The sequence below is a fragment of the Quercus suber genome, unplaced genomic scaffold (genome assembly GCF_002906115.3).
Source record: "Quercus suber isolate HL8 unplaced genomic scaffold, Cork oak 2.0 scaffold_745, whole genome shotgun sequence".
Classification (NCBI taxonomy): Eukaryota; Viridiplantae; Streptophyta; class Magnoliopsida; order Fagales; family Fagaceae; genus Quercus; species Quercus suber.
The window spans coordinates 311,524-328,471 of NW_027070182.1; the positions used below are offsets into that span (position 1 = coordinate 311,524).

Here is a 16,948-nt window from a genome sequence, read left to right on the forward strand (position 1 = left end):
TATGGCCGTCATAACACTGCCTACATACATGCAAGTAGATGCTATTATATGTCTAAAAAAATTCCTTCTCATTGCTACATTCAGAAGTGAGAAAATTTTAAAAATATAGGCAATAATAATACAAACCTGCCATAGCAATTGGAAAATGGAGAACAGCATTGTGCTAATGGCCAGATTTCCAGACAGACTAGTCTACACAAATTGGCATAGAATAAAATAAAGAATGAAAGAACATCGAGTTGATTGGGTAATAACAAAGTAACACTTCAATGACCCACCTCCAATCTAGTTCTATCTACAATCTGGGATTTTGCAGCAGCTGAAAATCAATACACAAGGGCAAAAATGTAACACCAAAGATAGTATTGGAGACAAATGCAGAGAAACAACAAAGAAAGAATCAATTGGAAAGTTTTTTATTAAAAAGAAAATTGAGAAAAATAGTATTACTTCAGTTGCGCATTCATGACATAAGACACTTGCTGATGGCTCCAGTATCTGCACAGGTGAATATATAGAAGGTCATTATACGTACCACTTTAAATTATCAAGTGTGTGTGTGTGTGTGTGTGTGTGCATCTACCACTTTATAACATTAATTAGCTTAATACAATTTCCCAACCCAATTATGAGCTTCAACTTCAGCTACTGAACTTTCAAAAAATTCATCTGAAGACCCATATGTTACCAAACCAGGATTGCTTGACATCATACTGCCATTAGAAACAATGCCTGTTAGAGCAACAAGTATATAACCAACCAAACATGGTATAACAAACTTCAAATCTTTTTTGTTTTTTATGAGAAGATTAATTAGGTGAAGCTTGAAAGTGACAGTATAAATTAAAAACCGACCTACATAGCCATTGATGAGCATGGTTATTGCTCCGTTAAATGCAATATCCATTAGACATGATACAGCTGCAAGGCAGGCAAAATTTGGTCACTGTGAGCTCACAACCAAATTCAGCTATCAATTCTTAAAACATTAACCAAAAAAATAAAAAATAAAAAGAGAGAAAAACAAACAAACAAACCAACTTCATTGCAGATTACAAGCTTTTTGTTTCATAATAAGATATATCTAGTTAATAGACCCATGAGCATAATTACTACAGCAAGTGTGGAGTGTGGCAAGCAAGGCTTCTAGTCCAAAACAGTGAGACGTCACAAAGCAGGAAGCACATATGCTGTGTGGTATAAAAGGAAAGCATTTGAAATTCATTGAGAACTTTTCTCAAGCACCTGGTGTACATTCCTTTTAAACCCAAAACAGAGCCACCCATTAAAAGAGCAAGCCACCACCATTACAAACAACCAAAGAAATATCATACAAAATCACAAAATGCAACAAGACTATCCCTTATTTTGGTTCTCAACGCAACAAGGCTATCAACACTATTCTGCCATGCATCAAAGAACTACCCGTTGAATTCCAACCACCCAATAAGCTATCTATGAGCTGGTTTTGTTCTTATTGAAAGTATCCAACCTATTTGGACAAGCAGAATAGGTGGCCTAGCAATAAAGAAAGCATACTTAAAAGATTAATCTTAAGTCTTGGGCTTGTGATTTTCGAAATCCTCCAAATACAGAGATTCTAAAATTGAAAAAAAAAAAATCAATAGCATTGACATCCAATAATCAATCAAATAGATGAGAAAGCAGATCACAAGCCCAAGAATCAATCAAATAGATGAGTAAGCAAGAAAAATCACATGGAATTCATAGATCTAACCAGAAACAGAATTGCAAAACTAAAACAGATATAGAAAATCACTTACTGAAGCCTTGAAATTGAAATTTTCCAATTCTAGCAGACGAAACCAAAAGAAATCGATCTACAAAGAAATAGACTTAGGTTTTTCGGAGAAAGAGATGAGAGCGTTAGAGAGAGAGCAAAGGAGAACAAATACCACTAAGAAAAAAAAAGGGAATTCAAAGAGGGAGAACAAGTTGCTTTTGTACGTGTAAAATTCAAAAATCTACGAAGTTTAGGAGTGTAGTTTGAACTTTAATCATTAATTTTTCTACTTAAGCTGCTGATAACCGCAATCTAGGGATTTTATTCCCAATTTGTGTCGATTAAATAAATTTTAGATCTTCTTTTATTAGTTCAGGTCACTTAATAAACAAATCCTAGCAACCCACGCACCCCAATCTCTCAAACAAAACCAAAAATTAAAAAAAGCATTGACTTTTGAAATACCCACTTCCCCAAATGCAAAGATGATGAACAAAAAAGCCAAAAACACAGACACACACAAAATGAAACCAAATATACTGACACATCAGTATGCGTTACAGAAAATACCCACTAAATTCAATCAAACACAAAAGCAAAGAAAGAACTCACTTTTGGGTGGAAGAACTCGCGGCGGAACAGACGAACGGTAACGGCGTTGTTAACGGCGGAGGAGGAAGAAGAAGAAGAAGCAAAGTCCTGCAAAAAACAAGAGGGCCAACCCTTCAAAACCCTTGGACCCCACAAATCACGGCGGCGTCGATGATAGCGAAGGGATCTACAGCATCGAAACGCCGCCGCTGGTTTGGAAGAGAGGGTCGATCGGAGGAGGGAGATGGTGGAGGTCGGCGGAGATTGTGGTGGAGGCTAGGAGCTGTGTGTGACCACGTTGCTGTTTTTTTTTTTTTTTTGAGTGTTTGCAGAGTGCTTGGGTTATTCGGCTTGAGGGCTGAAGTTGAGAAGGACTGAGTGTTTGAGTGCTGTTTGAGTGTTTGCGTTTTACTACTTCAGCTTAAAAAAAAAAAAAAAAAAAGGGTCCTTAGGCCGCGTTTTTAAGCGGGGCCATAGCTTAGGGGCTTGGGCCGCGTTTATAAACGCGGCTTTAGACCCTCTCTATGGCCCCGTTTTTAAAACGAAGCTTTAGCTATTCTGGGGCCGCGTTTTAATAAACGCGGCCCAAAAAAACGCGGCCTAATGGGCCCGCGTTTTGTAGTGATTGTGTGCAATTAGTATAAACTGATGAGAGAGACTAAAATACAACTGAAGTGACAAGTGGAACTCAAAAAGTTAGCTTTGGCTTCACAGTTAATAAAGCCAGTAAAAAAAATTGATATAAAAAAATTTCTCAATAGACACAATATCTGTTAGAATGACCTTTTCATTTAGGAAAATGTTAAAGGTCACCATAGTGCATGCTAAAGATGAGTTGTAATGGAGTTCAACTAATAAAAATATAGTATAAATTGAAGAGAGATACTAAAAATACGACTGAAATGTTAAATGGAACTCAAAAAATTAGTTCTACGGGCTCCACATTCTAAAAATAGTTTGACATGCACCGTATGGTGTTAGTAAATACGAACCTTTTGAAAAAGATTAATATCAATACCAATACCAATCTAAGATGACATTTCATTGGAATGATTTGTAAGCTGTGATGTTTTGGAGTAGTTCGAAGATCATAAAATATTCTATAACTTTTTGACTACAACTCTGATGCAGTAAACTGTAAGTGGTTAACCATCAATATATTACACAAAAACTCAACACTTTTTCTTTACTAATCATATCCTATCACATTACAATTGTGATAAGAAGTTATGAAAAATTATATAGTACGTCATAGACTTTTCCCGACGTTTTGTAGCATGAATGAATCATCAACCATGATCCAACCATGACGTATGGAAGCTGATGTACTGGGTTGGGATGGTTCCTAAGGGTACACAATTTTCAATCATTTCCTACGTACCCTTTCTCGTACGGATCGTTCCAATTCCAAAAATCCCTCTGCATGAAGTCAACATTGGCATCTCGTGACTCCTATATCAATGTCCATGTTGGCTAATGATTATAATACAATTTTTGGTTTTACTTGATCTCCAAGGGACTTTTATTTTTCATGTCAAGGCAAAACTCTAATCTCTCCAAAAACTAAAGAGGTCTTTTGTCTGCATAATAAGGATCTTCTTTCTTTTAAGTTTTGTTCAACTTTTTATAGTTTATATTGAATATATGTATAAATTCCACGTATTGAGTTTAAGTTTCCCTTACACCCTAAAATAATTACTCAAGTTATAATTGAAGTTACTTGTAATTGCTTATAAATTCAAAATCTGCTTAACAAACTTCTAATATGAGGCTTAGCATATGCCTGCATAACACACGCTCAAACAACCCAATGCAATTCAATTCGCACAAATTTGAGTATCACATTATACTGTCTAGCATATATATAAAAGAGCACAAGTTTTAGAAAAAAATGGAATTCTTTCACTTCTCAATCCTTCATAGGGGTAATCACAGGTCGGTCAGACTCAATTTTTAGTGTTAACTCCTCAACAAACTTGATCACGTTGGGTCTCTATTTCTTCTACCCCTCGCCGAATATGAGCATATGCAGGTTGCTGACCAAGCCAATCCTCAGAATCAACCCTTTTCAGATTTGTTGGTTCTGGATTTGGCGGATTTATCGGATGCTGAGTGTGAGTTGATAGTTCTAGGCTTCTCGCCCCTGGGCATATTTCTTACATTTTATATAAATATAGGTATTATATGAGTATTGGTCAAAGGCCTGGTGAGATACAGCAGAGATGTAGAAAACCAAAGGGCTGTGAAGATCATCGATTTCCTTGTACAAAACAAATGGTGACCCTTGCGTCAGGGTAGCATGATCTGAATCCGCTTCACAAACCTTATGTATATAATAGATTTCCTTGCAATCGTATTAATTTAATATAAGTGGTTATTATTATGAAAAAAAAATTAAAATATCACAAATTTTATTATAAAAGACTTATAAACTAAAGTGATAATCCTTCTAAAAAAAAAATGAAGTGACAATCAATATGAACGATGTCACCTAAATAATATAGTAAATAGCTATTTAATCAATATATCCTTGCATTAGTAACATATCAATTTATAAGATTTACAATAATAAAATTTGTAAGTATTATCTCTAACGTTATTCTATTGTTATATGCAAAATGTTTCACAACCCTGATGGAGTCGACCGTAGGGCCATCTTACCAAATTATTACTGGCCTTTGTACAATACTAAGGATAAAAAGGATCGATTTGGTATTTTTTAAGGTATAATAATATAATTGTATAGCAAAGGTTTAATTATATATATATATATATATATACTCCCTCCCTCTGAAAAAAAAAAAAAAAAAAAAAAAGGGTCCTTAGGCCGCGTTTTTAAGCGGGGCCATAGCTTAGGGGCTTGGGCCGCGTTTATAAACGCGGCTTTAGACCCTCTCTATGGCCCCATTTTTAAAACGAAGCTTTAGCTATTCTGGGGCCGCGTTTTAATAAACGCAGCCCAAAAAAACGCGGCCTAATGGGCCCGCGTTTTGTAGTGAATCAAAGATTAAATCTATCAAAAGCTATTTGTATATTTAGACCCCTTTAAACTCAGATTTTTTAACCTAATTAATCAACCAAGTTGTTACTTAGGTTTACTATGCAGATCTAGGTTAAACAATAGCAATCATATCACATAGAGCGGAATAATAAAGAAGACAAGTGATACGATGACCTAGGAAAACTAATGAAATCATCCAGTTTCAAAGTAAAATAAAATTTAAAAAAAAAATGAAAAACTGGAGAGGATTTAACCTAAATAATCCACAAGGCAACAAATTCACTAAATAAAATAGAAGTGTTTACAATAGATTTTTCCTTAAATCTAATGGTACCTCTCGTAGTACTTACTCACATGACCACATGCAGCTCCAAATCCACGAACTCTTCTATCTGAATTTGTTGCACACAAACACTCTAGTTTGTGACTTGAAAATCTTCACTTAAAGATTTAGATCATCAATACAAACTCTCCAGTTTGTGATTCCAATACCACTCTTGAAGGTTTAGATCTATGTCACCTTTGATGACTAGTGATAGCAACAACTTTTGCAATACCGGATCTTTTTTTCAAAGAATAACACCGGTCAAAGATTTGAGAGAGCTTTGGGTACAAAAACCTAGATCTACAATAGGAGGCACAAAAAGCACTCTACTCTCTCTAAAAACCCACTTTAAAATGTGTTTTAGGGTTTTCTTTAAATACTAGGAGAATTATATCTAAAACTTTAATCACTTAATGGGCTTAGTGAGCTATTGGGCTTTAATTAAATTTTGCAGATCCGTATCTCGATCGGTCGAACCACAATCTTGGTCTGTCAAACCTGGCATATTTCAAATCCCCTGAACGTGAAACTTCATTATTATTGTATTCTGACTTGCAGCACCTGTTTAATATACCTTATAGACTCTATAATCTATACCTAAATAAGTTTATGTTCACAGTTTGCCAATTATTCTAAACTTTTAGAACCTAACAAAAGCTATACTTTTTCATGCATACCTCCAACATTGGTCCATATTTGAACCATGTGGTTCTCAAATGAGTCAAATCAAGAGAATTTAGATAAAAAGTATCATAAGACACTCTTCAATTTTGTATATAAAATAAAACCATAAATGACACATCCATCCAACAAGTCTAAACCTAAACACCAACTAAGTATAAACCTAAAAACCAACCAAAGCTTTGCAAATGACTACAAAATCAGGTGGATAGAATGAATTGTGATACAAAATTAGGAGAATAGAATAAATTGTGATAAGTAGAGCATAAAGTAGAACACGTGAAAGCATAGAACATAAAATAGAATACCAAAATAAATAAATAAATTATAAAAAATAAAAAAAATAAAAAAGATTTCTATTTCATAGTACAGGTACAGATAGTATTAAATAACCTTCAATGCTCTTTTTTACTATCATCAGGTGAACTATCAAAATTAGGCCCTTCAGCCTCATGTTCCTTTCCTGTTACTGTGTCTTTAATCTTCTTGCTACTCTCTTGGGCCGCTTTCCATTTACCATCTAAAGTCTGCTTAGCCGTACATGTCACCCACAGTGTCTGCCATTTCTGCTGCTTTTACTGCTCCATCTTTCGCATTATCGGTGGTCATGTCTAAATCTATTTGTTTGGCCTCGTATAATCCTTCACTCACAGGGTCATTTGCTATGCCTGGCGGCGTTGATGGTCCACGGTCTCCAACTCCTTCCGTTTCTGCTACTGCGTTGCTACCCTGAAATACAAGAACCATTGAACAAATGTGCATTTTCACTTGTTTTTGTTTCTTTTGTTTAGCAAATAAATAATGCTCCTACCCGAGGACTCAAGAAAAGAGACAAGATTCTTGCGAATCAATATTATTCCATAGTGCCAATAATATTATGCTCAGTATGCTAATATTTCCCAACATAATCTCTAATCAATATTATTTCATAGTGCAAATGTTTCTTCCGAGAATAATTTTCAATATTGTTTGAGAGAGTTCAAAATGTCTTCTTAATACATCAATCAATTTATCAATCTAATCTACGTAATGTTTTCCCAAATATATATATATATATATAATCTACGTAACTACGTTACTGGCGTCTCATGCATGGTCAGACCAATTACTACTATTTTACTAGTCAAATTAGCCCAAGCTACTCCATTAATGTGAGCCAAAAATGGCGAACTAAATTTTAAATAACATTTTCATCAAAAAATAAAATAAAATAAAATAACATCTTACAATGTTTGGGTTTTGGGTTTTAGTTGGATTAATGGGTAAAATTTTTTATCATCAAATAAAAGAATTAAAGTTCAATTAATCCCACTTTACTAAAAACCAATTAGTGCATGTCTTGACAATTTGACTTATTAAAATTCCATTGTATTTTTTATTTATTTTTTGGGTATCTATAAAAAATTAATAATGAAAAGTTGGTAGAACACAAATTAATTTTCTGTTACTACATACATAACAGAAATAAATTTTATTTTTGTGATATTAGGATCTTTATGGATGATACTGTAAAGTGATTATTTTGATCACCCACGAAGAATTATATTTTGTTTCTTAAAGCATGATCGACAGAAGAGTTTAACAACCATCCATCTACACCAGCCATAAAAAAGTATATATCAAATATTAAAAAACCAAAAAGGTGGAAGATAATTACTTCAGCGCGTTCATAAGCAGCGGAGAAGCAAGCTCTGCGAAATCTACTGGACTTAGTTAGAGACAATGGTGATGACTTTCTTTGTTAAGAATATTGCTGCCTTGCCAACTCACTCTCTGTGATTCCTAATTTCCTTCACACTTTTTTTTTTTTTGGTCTTTGGTTGGCCCTATATGATCAACTATATATATATATATATGCTCAACATTGTTGTAAGAGTTAAACATAAAAGGTGGGCAGCGAGTAACACGTCAAGAGGTATGGAGACACGTTTTGCCAATATAAGGATGATGCATTTAACAACTTAGCGGTGTTCACTCTAGTATTCGGTGTAGAAGAGAAGGCAGCTTAGAGTGTAAATTGTTATATATTAGCTATGATATATTCCATATTAAATATACTTGAATAAATGCGGAAGAGAAAAGTATAAAATAGAAACACAAGAACAAGAGGGTTATATGGTTCAGTCTTACGGCCAACATCTACGGAGGAAACCCTTAAAGACTACATCTTTATTATATAAGAGTATAATATAAAATCTTTGCTACAATGAATCATAACATGGGTATATATATAGTAGACTAAACTCTAAACTAATAAAATTCTAGTACAAGTAAGAAACTCAGCTTGCACACAAAGTACAAGTAGGCTTGATCCTATGCTAATGAGTTAATATATCTCTAACATAAACGATTGGATGACTAAAACTAGCTTTGTGCTCTTCAAAATTGTCATCAGACTTGTATTCTCTTACTAGAGAACTCATATGTAATTACAACAAATGTTCCGAGTGCACATGTAATATCACAAAGGAAGTAGAGTGAGTTTTATAGCATATATTATTTGAGCCACTACCCGCATTCACATCAGAGGTGATAAAACCACTTAAAAGTTGTCTTAACAACCCAAAAAAAAAAAAAAAAAAAGTTATAATTTAAAAACCCTTCTCAAAAAAAAAAAAAAAAAAAGCTATAATTTAAAATATATATTTTTTATTACATTCTCTCTCTCTTGTTCGTTAATATATGCACTCTTCTCACTTCTCACTTCTCTCTATCTCTCGTCTCTCTCATGTCCCTCTCTCATCGTGGTCCGATCTTTGCGGCAATTTTCCTCTCTAATTGTGGTCCAATCTTTGCGATGGTGGTTCTCCTCATCGTGGTCCAATATTTGCAGCGGTGTTTCTAATCTAGTGTAAGGTGTTGGCCTGATCTAGGTTTGGGTGTTGATAGTGTTTTGGGTTTTAGGAATGTTTGGGTTTTAGGCATGGTGGCTGTTGATAGTGTAATAGATTTGGGTGTGCTGGTTATTGGTAGTGTTTGGGTTTTGGGCATAGTTGCTCTTGGTAGTCTGGTGGTTGTTGGGTGTGATTGGGTTTTGGGTGTGGTGGTTGTTGATAGTATGGATTTTGGGTGGAGTGGCGGGTGTATCTTCTTCTTTTTTCTTTTCATATTGGTGGTGGTGATTGGCAGTGAGTGTGGGTTTGCTGGTTTGAGAAGAACGAGGTATGACTTTGTTGGTTGCTCTTGTTTCAGAGAAAAGAGGGAGACGAAGAGAAAGAGACAGAAAGAGGAAGAATAAGAAAAGAATATTTAAATGAAGTAATAAAAAAATAAAACATTTGATGTATTAGAGTGTGTTTAAATATTGCTTATTTTGCTGAAAATTGAAAATAATGTAGTAAAATAAATTTTAAATGTATGAATAGTACCGTGAAACTCATTTTTAATAAAAGTTTTATTGAAAAAAAGATTTGTGAATCTCATGAACAGTGCACAAGACCTACTAAAAAAAAAAAACCACCAGTACATGTTCTTAAAAAAATAAATAAAAAATAAAAAACACTGAAACGCAAAAATTGGGTCTGTTTCAGCTGTACCCAAATGGATACATGAAATGATGTATTAAAATAAATAAAATAGTTTTTGAGTTGTCAAAAGCTAAACTTTTTAGTATGATTGCTGTGAATGCTCTTACATTCTAATAGTAGCATGAGCTTGAGGCCCTGTTCTGGGTCCATAACTTTAACGACCAAGAACCTGGACAAGCTCAGGCCCAATTTGGCTTCATTAGCCCAAGAGACTCATTTTGTTAATATCTGTGTAATTTAGACGTGGGCCGCTAAGTATCAATTTTTTTTTTTAAATTGTTAGCCCAACAGATGACAGAAACATGACTCATATATTTATTTTTGGGGGGAAAAAACTCTCAATTACGGCTGTTACTAATTTAAACTGATGGCTAAAAAGTTTGAAAAGGAACTTTACTAACTTTCAACTATTTCACTCGTCTCCCCACATTGTTTTCCAAACAGGGTAATTAATTTACTAATTTATACAAACCGTGCGTGAAAAATTGAATGTGTACAGATATTGACTGGACATGCATTATTACAAGAATCATCGGAAAAAATAGAAAATGGTATTTGTTTTACTTTGTGATTGATTTAACAATAGAAAAGGGGAAAGAATTTTAAATGTGTATTATTTTTCATTATTTAGCTACTAACTAGCCTAGATAATTTGAGAGCTGAACTTTGATGGATCAGGCAAGCAAGCAATCAAGAAACTGCAATTTGCAATGCCCATGCAGCACAGGAGAATTAAAGAGGAACTTGGTCTATGAATTCCACATAACTTGGATGCTTAAAATCATGTGGATTTTCTTAATTTTTGAGTCTCCCCCAGAAGTGAAATGATATAAGATGAAAACTTACTTAGTGTATAAAACACTTGTGAATGTTTAGATCCCCCAAAAACAAATTTTCCAATTCAAGCTTATATTCAAACAATATATGTACGGAATATGAAATATAAGCAATACCCAATTTAACAAACTACTCCAAGCCATTAATTAATCACAACCAACAGAAATTAAAAGCTAAGAGTAAGAGAAAGAGAGATGTAAACACAAGATAACACCAGTAAGTGTTATCGATGAGGAAATCGAAAAACTCGGTGAAAAACCTCTTCGTGGCCCTCCAAGCGATAAATGATTCACTAGAAAATCAGTTGAGATACATGAATAGCAATAGACTCTTCAAGCCTAATATACTCAGTGCACCTAAGCCCTCCAAGTTTCTTACTTCAACAAGGTTACGTCGAACCATGTCTTCTCTAGCTTTCCAAATCCCATAATTAACTCATTGCATCAACCAATATGAATTGGTTATCTCTTGAACTGCTTCCCAAGCACTAAGAACCTTCTCACTACTCCGAATTTGGTGAGATAAGGATTTGGTTTATGATCCTCTCATAGGTATACAATGGAAATGGTGAGAGTAGAGGAATTTGGAGAATCAAGTGTATAAGATTGTTGATGAATCGATTTTGTTTTTCTCTAGAGTTTCTCTCTCAAAGTTCTCTCTTTCTTTACTCCACGTTTCGTGGGTAAAAGGGTATTTATAGTAAGATATGAGATGGAATGTGAAAAGTCATTTTTCAACAAAACAGGGTGCAGACTGAGATGAGTCGCGAGATCTAGTCGCCAATTACTAGACCTGGTCAAACTATACTTTTTGTCCTGCAGTGATCTAGCTATCCCAACTCTTTATCTTCCTACATGCTTCACACATGTGCTTCATTTTGCAAGTCATCACTCGCGAGTTCTAGTCACTAGTCATCATCTTGTTGCAAACTCTTGATCAAATCTTCACACTCTCTCACACACAACCTTTACATTATTTCTACCTAAATACAAAGTTTTTAAATGCTGAATTACAAGCAAATTTGACTAGAATAAAGCCAACACATAATTGAATAAATTCAACTTTACATAAGACATACTATGTGCTTTTATAATTCCTTAGTACACATACAAATTGAATGGTGACCTGCCTGTATATGCAGAATAGGTAACAGAGATCTCCCACGAATAAAAGATTAAACCAACAGATATCCAGACAAATAAGTACCCCACATTATATGTAAAACACATACAATATCATAGAGCATGGTGAACAGATAGATGAATTGTATACCCTACTCCTCTTTCATATTGATTTAACACAATATTCAACTCTTTGGGAATAGTTTGAAGGGAAGTTGAAATAATAGTATCACTTTTAATGTTCATATCTTGAGATTTTAAGCTTGTCAAACCATTAATCTGTCATATTGCATTTTCAACATCATCTTGTTGAAAGAGTGAGTGTACTTATAGGAATCTCATCCCCTTTTAGAAAGCCCCTTTTTTTAGTCATTAATTGCCGATTCAAGGAAGTAGAATATGAAAGAAGAATCGTCAATTTAGAAGATGGTAGTGGCATTTCACATCAGGAACTTTGGTTTGCACTGTGTGTGTGGGATACTTCAGCCAATATGGATGAAGTCAAAAAGAGGATCCTTTATCTCAAATCCTTTGGGCAGAATCATAAAATGATGTGGAATGGACGATCTAAGTTTTCCTTGAGCAAATTGATAGTCTTAAATCGCAAAGCAAGAAAAATGGGAAATGAAAAAAGAGCTAGTACGTAGAATGGACAACCCATAACTTTTCTTGAATAATGTGATAATCTTAAATCACAATTCACAAATAAAATTCGAAAATTTCATGAGTGGTATTAGCATAAGTCCTCAAAGTCGATAGTAAAATCTTGTGAAATTTAGCAATCAAAACAGAATTAATGTGAGGATTAAACAATTTTAGGACTGTGACCTATGTTGTTTTTCATTCAAATTCCTTCATTTAAACCTTTTTTTTTAACTAATTTACTATTTGTGATCATTTTTACTTTTGTTTTAAAAGTTTTTTTAAAAAAAATCCTGTTATTTTCCTTTTTGTAAATTTCTCAAATTTTCCCTTTTTTAGGGGGTTTTATTTTTATTTTTTTCTAATTTCATGTCTAACACGAATTAGGCTTTCCTATTAATCCTAGGATTTCTCTAATATTTTTCCTAAGAGCATCCACAGCAATGGAGCTAAATTTTTAGGTTTTTAGCTACACAAAAAGTCATTTTATCTATTTTACTTTCTCACATATAGCAATGAAGCTATTTTAACTTTTAACACAATAAAATAATATAAACACTACAATAAAATAATATTTCATTCAATCGCCAACACACAACCACAACTACCATCAAACCCATAAAAATCACTGCACAACCACAACCCCATCATGCCCATCAAAACCAATGAAGAAGAACAAAAAAAGAAAGAAAAAAAATCAACACAACCAAACCAAAACACAAGCACAGCCCGATCCCAACCGTCTAATCTGGACTCTGATCGGAGTTCTTTTTATATGTCTGAAGGTGATGATCAAATGGCTACGGCCCAGCCCAGCCCAGACCCATACTAGTACACCAAGTTCAGTCCGTCAATGGCGATAATCGTGGTGGTGTTGATCGCCACTCTTTTCTTCATAGGCTTTTTCTTAATCTATATCTGCCACTGCTCTTAGGGCTTGGCCAATTCGAACAGCGTTCGAATGAGAGGCCTCTCCAGACACTTGACCACAGCTGGGCTCGTGCAGATCGGCAATTGATATGTGGAGGAAGAAAGAAGGGTCTAAAGGAAGAAAGCAGAAATGGAGAGGCAGTGAGAAGAGAGAAGAAAGAAAGAATAAAACATAAAAAGTAGTGTGAATACAAAATAAACAATTATTTTTCTTTTTAATTTTCAGCTACCGTGCACATCTATAGATAGATGTGCACGATAGCAAAAAAGTAAAAAATTTTAAGTATAGCTCCACTACTACAGTCTTCTTTTTTATGTTTTGATGTAATTAAAATAGTTATATAGCTATTAAGCTACACTGGTACAAATGCTTAGTGGCTATAAGTTATAACCCACTAGGCATCAAGTTATTCAATAATAAAATTTTAGAGAGAACTTTTCTTCTTTTTCGTTGCCTTGTGAAGTACGTTTTCTTTCAGCAGTATACTTGATGCATTTCTTTACTCAGCTAGACACGTTTGACTTCTTATGCCTATCCCACTGCGTCACAACTCACAAACATCCTACCTATCCAATCCAAACGAGAAGCATTTCCCCCACACACCCCCACCCCCCCCAAATTCAACTAAAAAAAAAAATCTAGTCATCCTTTGAGGCAGGCAGGAACACAATATTCTAATTCAGGAAAATACTAATGCAAATGAGAAGTCAAAAAAAGGAAGCCGCTAGTATATAGTAGGAGGTTAATCTTCAGTAGTCTTTAGACACAAGCAATTATGTTATTACTGTGGGAAAATGATGATTAACATTGAATTTGAACCCCAAAAAAAAAAAAAAAAAGGTGGTGATTGAATTAACTTACTGAAATGAACTTTAAATACTACATATATATCCAGGCCAGGAACAAATTTTTTCAGAGTGAAGTGTGAATTGGACGGTTAATTTTCAATGAATTAAAGGTAGCACTGTACCAAACTTCAACTTCAAACCTTACAGTTACAGACTACAAGACAAGCTAAGTGGAGAATTGGGTTTCGGGAATCTCCATCCCTTTTTTCATACATGAACTAGTCTTGGCCTTGGTAATAGAATATTTCACAATGTGATAAAGTGAAAGACCACCTATTGGCTATTTCTTAATATTGTCTTTTCTCAGCTGGATGGTACCACTGCCACATGGAGAAGGAGAAGGGACTGCCATCGAGGTCAAGTAGAAAGCAAGAAAAAAAAAATCCAAGTTATCTCAGTAGAACTACTACCTTACTAAAGCCGCTGCCATAGAAAAATAAAGTACGTAAAAACAAGATGAAAGAAAGAGAAAGTGGATAGACCAACAAATTAAAGATTCCTGAGAAATCAAAGTGTTAGCTTCCCAGACTCAACTTTGAACAGGTCCAAGAAGTTTGAAAAAACTAAAGACTAAAAAAAGAAGCTAGGAAGCAAGCAAGTATGGATTTAAATAAACTAAAAGAATCAAAAAAATTGAAATAAAGTGATGGTCTTCATTAAATACACCATTTTCTGCGAAAAATTAAAGTACAGTAGTAAAAGCACTATGTTGTAGGGAAGTAGTGGTCCAACCGGCATCTTTCCACGGGCCGGGGATCATAAGCCCAGTAAACAAGCAAACTGAATAAAGAAGACACTGAGCCTGCCAGCTAGACCAAGGGCCCAATGCCAAGTAGGCTCACCATTTTTGCAACCAGACACTAGCTAGCGGACGAGATCCCCCATTTTGGTAAATATAAGAAAGGTGGTATGTCCATCATATTTTTACAATATTTTCACAACAATCATAGGTGGTTAATTGTTATATATTGGTTTAAATTTGAACCTAACACTAAAATTATTTTTTTGCTCCAACAATAACAACCAATAATAACATGCCACTTAAGATTTGTTGTAAACATATTATTTCTCATAACGTAATAATGAAGACACTTTAATTTGCCCAGTAGTCTGCCAAGGAAAAGTCCAACAAGTACCATGGAATTAATATAATCGAGGAACCAAGGGAGGTAGCGCCTAATTTTGGAAAGCACTAAATTGCATTCACACGGCTTGTTTTATGGCCTCCTCACCCCTAAACCCTACACCATTATAAGCCAAAAATTAACCTTAATCACAAGAGACAAATTAAGACTACTGCACTTTCACAAAGAAAACCCTAGAGAGGGATTCCTTTTTCATGCAACAACTCTCCATTGAACATCTTTGATAGTTTTACTATTCCAACACTAATCAACATCCATGTGGGTTGATGTTAATACTAGAAAGACTACATCAAATCTTCAAGGAGTCTTGAAATAGCCAGGAGGTCAGTTTACAAACAATGTATCATCTTGCATAACTTAGAAGGCACAAGGTACATTGCTAGCAGAAACTTAGAGGGTTTGGGTACATTATTTGACTATTAGTTGAAAAGTTTTGTAAGTATAAATTATTATGTGTACTACAACCTCCTATAGTGGATTTTTGTTGTTTGGTGTTGCGCTCAAAGTGTTTTTTTCAGTTAGGATTTTTACTCCGTGAAAATATGTTGTCTCTGTGTGCATGTGTGTATGGTTCTTGTTGTTTATCTTATTGAATCTGTTTATCCACATCAATCATTGTGATTTGAATCTTACTTAATTAATTATCTAGACCAAATCTTAAATTGGTTGATTAAAATTGGTAGTTAAGTGGTGTAAGGATATAAGCGTAACTTTCAACTTAAAATGGAAAGATGAAGGAACTAGTTTTATTAAAGGGATATGACTAAAGTACACCTTTGACCCTTAGAGTTTGTGTTTTTTTTTTTTTGTTAAGACCCATTTCATATCAAAATTTTCATTTTGGCCCTTCATGTTTAATTATGTTTTCATATTGGCCATGTCGTCCACTTATGTTAATAATTTGATCGACAAGTACCCTTCATGTTTAACTCTCTCATGAATACTAGCTTTAAAATGTTTTGGGATATAAAAATTTCATTGTTATAGGCAAAAAAAAAAAAAAAAAAATGAACAGCTAGATTACTAACGGAATGGATGGCATGGCCATTATGAAAACAAAATCAATTGAAGGTTCAAAATGAAAATTTTGATATATTAAGGGAAAAATGAAAACAACCTCAAATTTTATGATCAGATTATGTACATTATTAGTCAAGGGATATTGTAGGGATTAAGGAAGAAGAGAAAGATCACCACCAAGCTTATTGGAAAAAAAACTCCCGTAACCTTATTCATCAAATTCAATATGCAAATAATTTTTCTTGTAAGCCTATAAATAGGGTACCAAATTGCATCAACTAAGAAAAAAACATCAAATCATAATAAATATAATACCAGAGTACACTTTTGGCCCTTAAAGTTTGAATTTGTTTTCATTTTAGTCCTTTATGTTTCATAATTTTCATTTTGACCCTTCATGTTTGATTTTGATTTCATATTAGTCATGTCATCCATTTTTATTAGTAATATGGTAATACCTGGCATTACATGGGTGATGTGTCTTAATGGAAATCACTTATCTAGACAGTTAATAATTAGTTATTAATAGAAATTG

At 34.1% G+C, this 16,948-nt stretch overlaps 1 protein-coding gene across 8 annotated transcripts in view; it reads right to left on the reverse strand.

The window, feature by feature from the left end:
- The window catches only part of LOC111997268 (transcription factor MYB3R-5), a 5,710-nt gene extending 2,756 nt beyond the window's left edge, over nt 1-2,954 (reverse strand). Inside the window, exons 1-6 of one of the 8 annotated variants that reach the window (XR_010626327.1) lie at nt 2,357-2,954; nt 856-921; nt 623-713; nt 451-498; nt 279-319; nt 126-187 (exon numbers count right to left, since the gene is read on the reverse strand). The gene's annotated coding sequence lies outside the window, so the exon portion shown is untranslated. Of the gene's footprint in view, nt 1-125; nt 320-450; nt 499-611; nt 714-855; nt 922-1,784; nt 1,857-2,356 lie in introns of those variants that run through there. The other 7 variants (XR_010626324.1, XR_010626329.1, XR_010626323.1 and 4 more) reach the window with 7 other exon arrangements.
- Nucleotides 2,955-16,948: the final 13,994 nt, after the last annotated feature.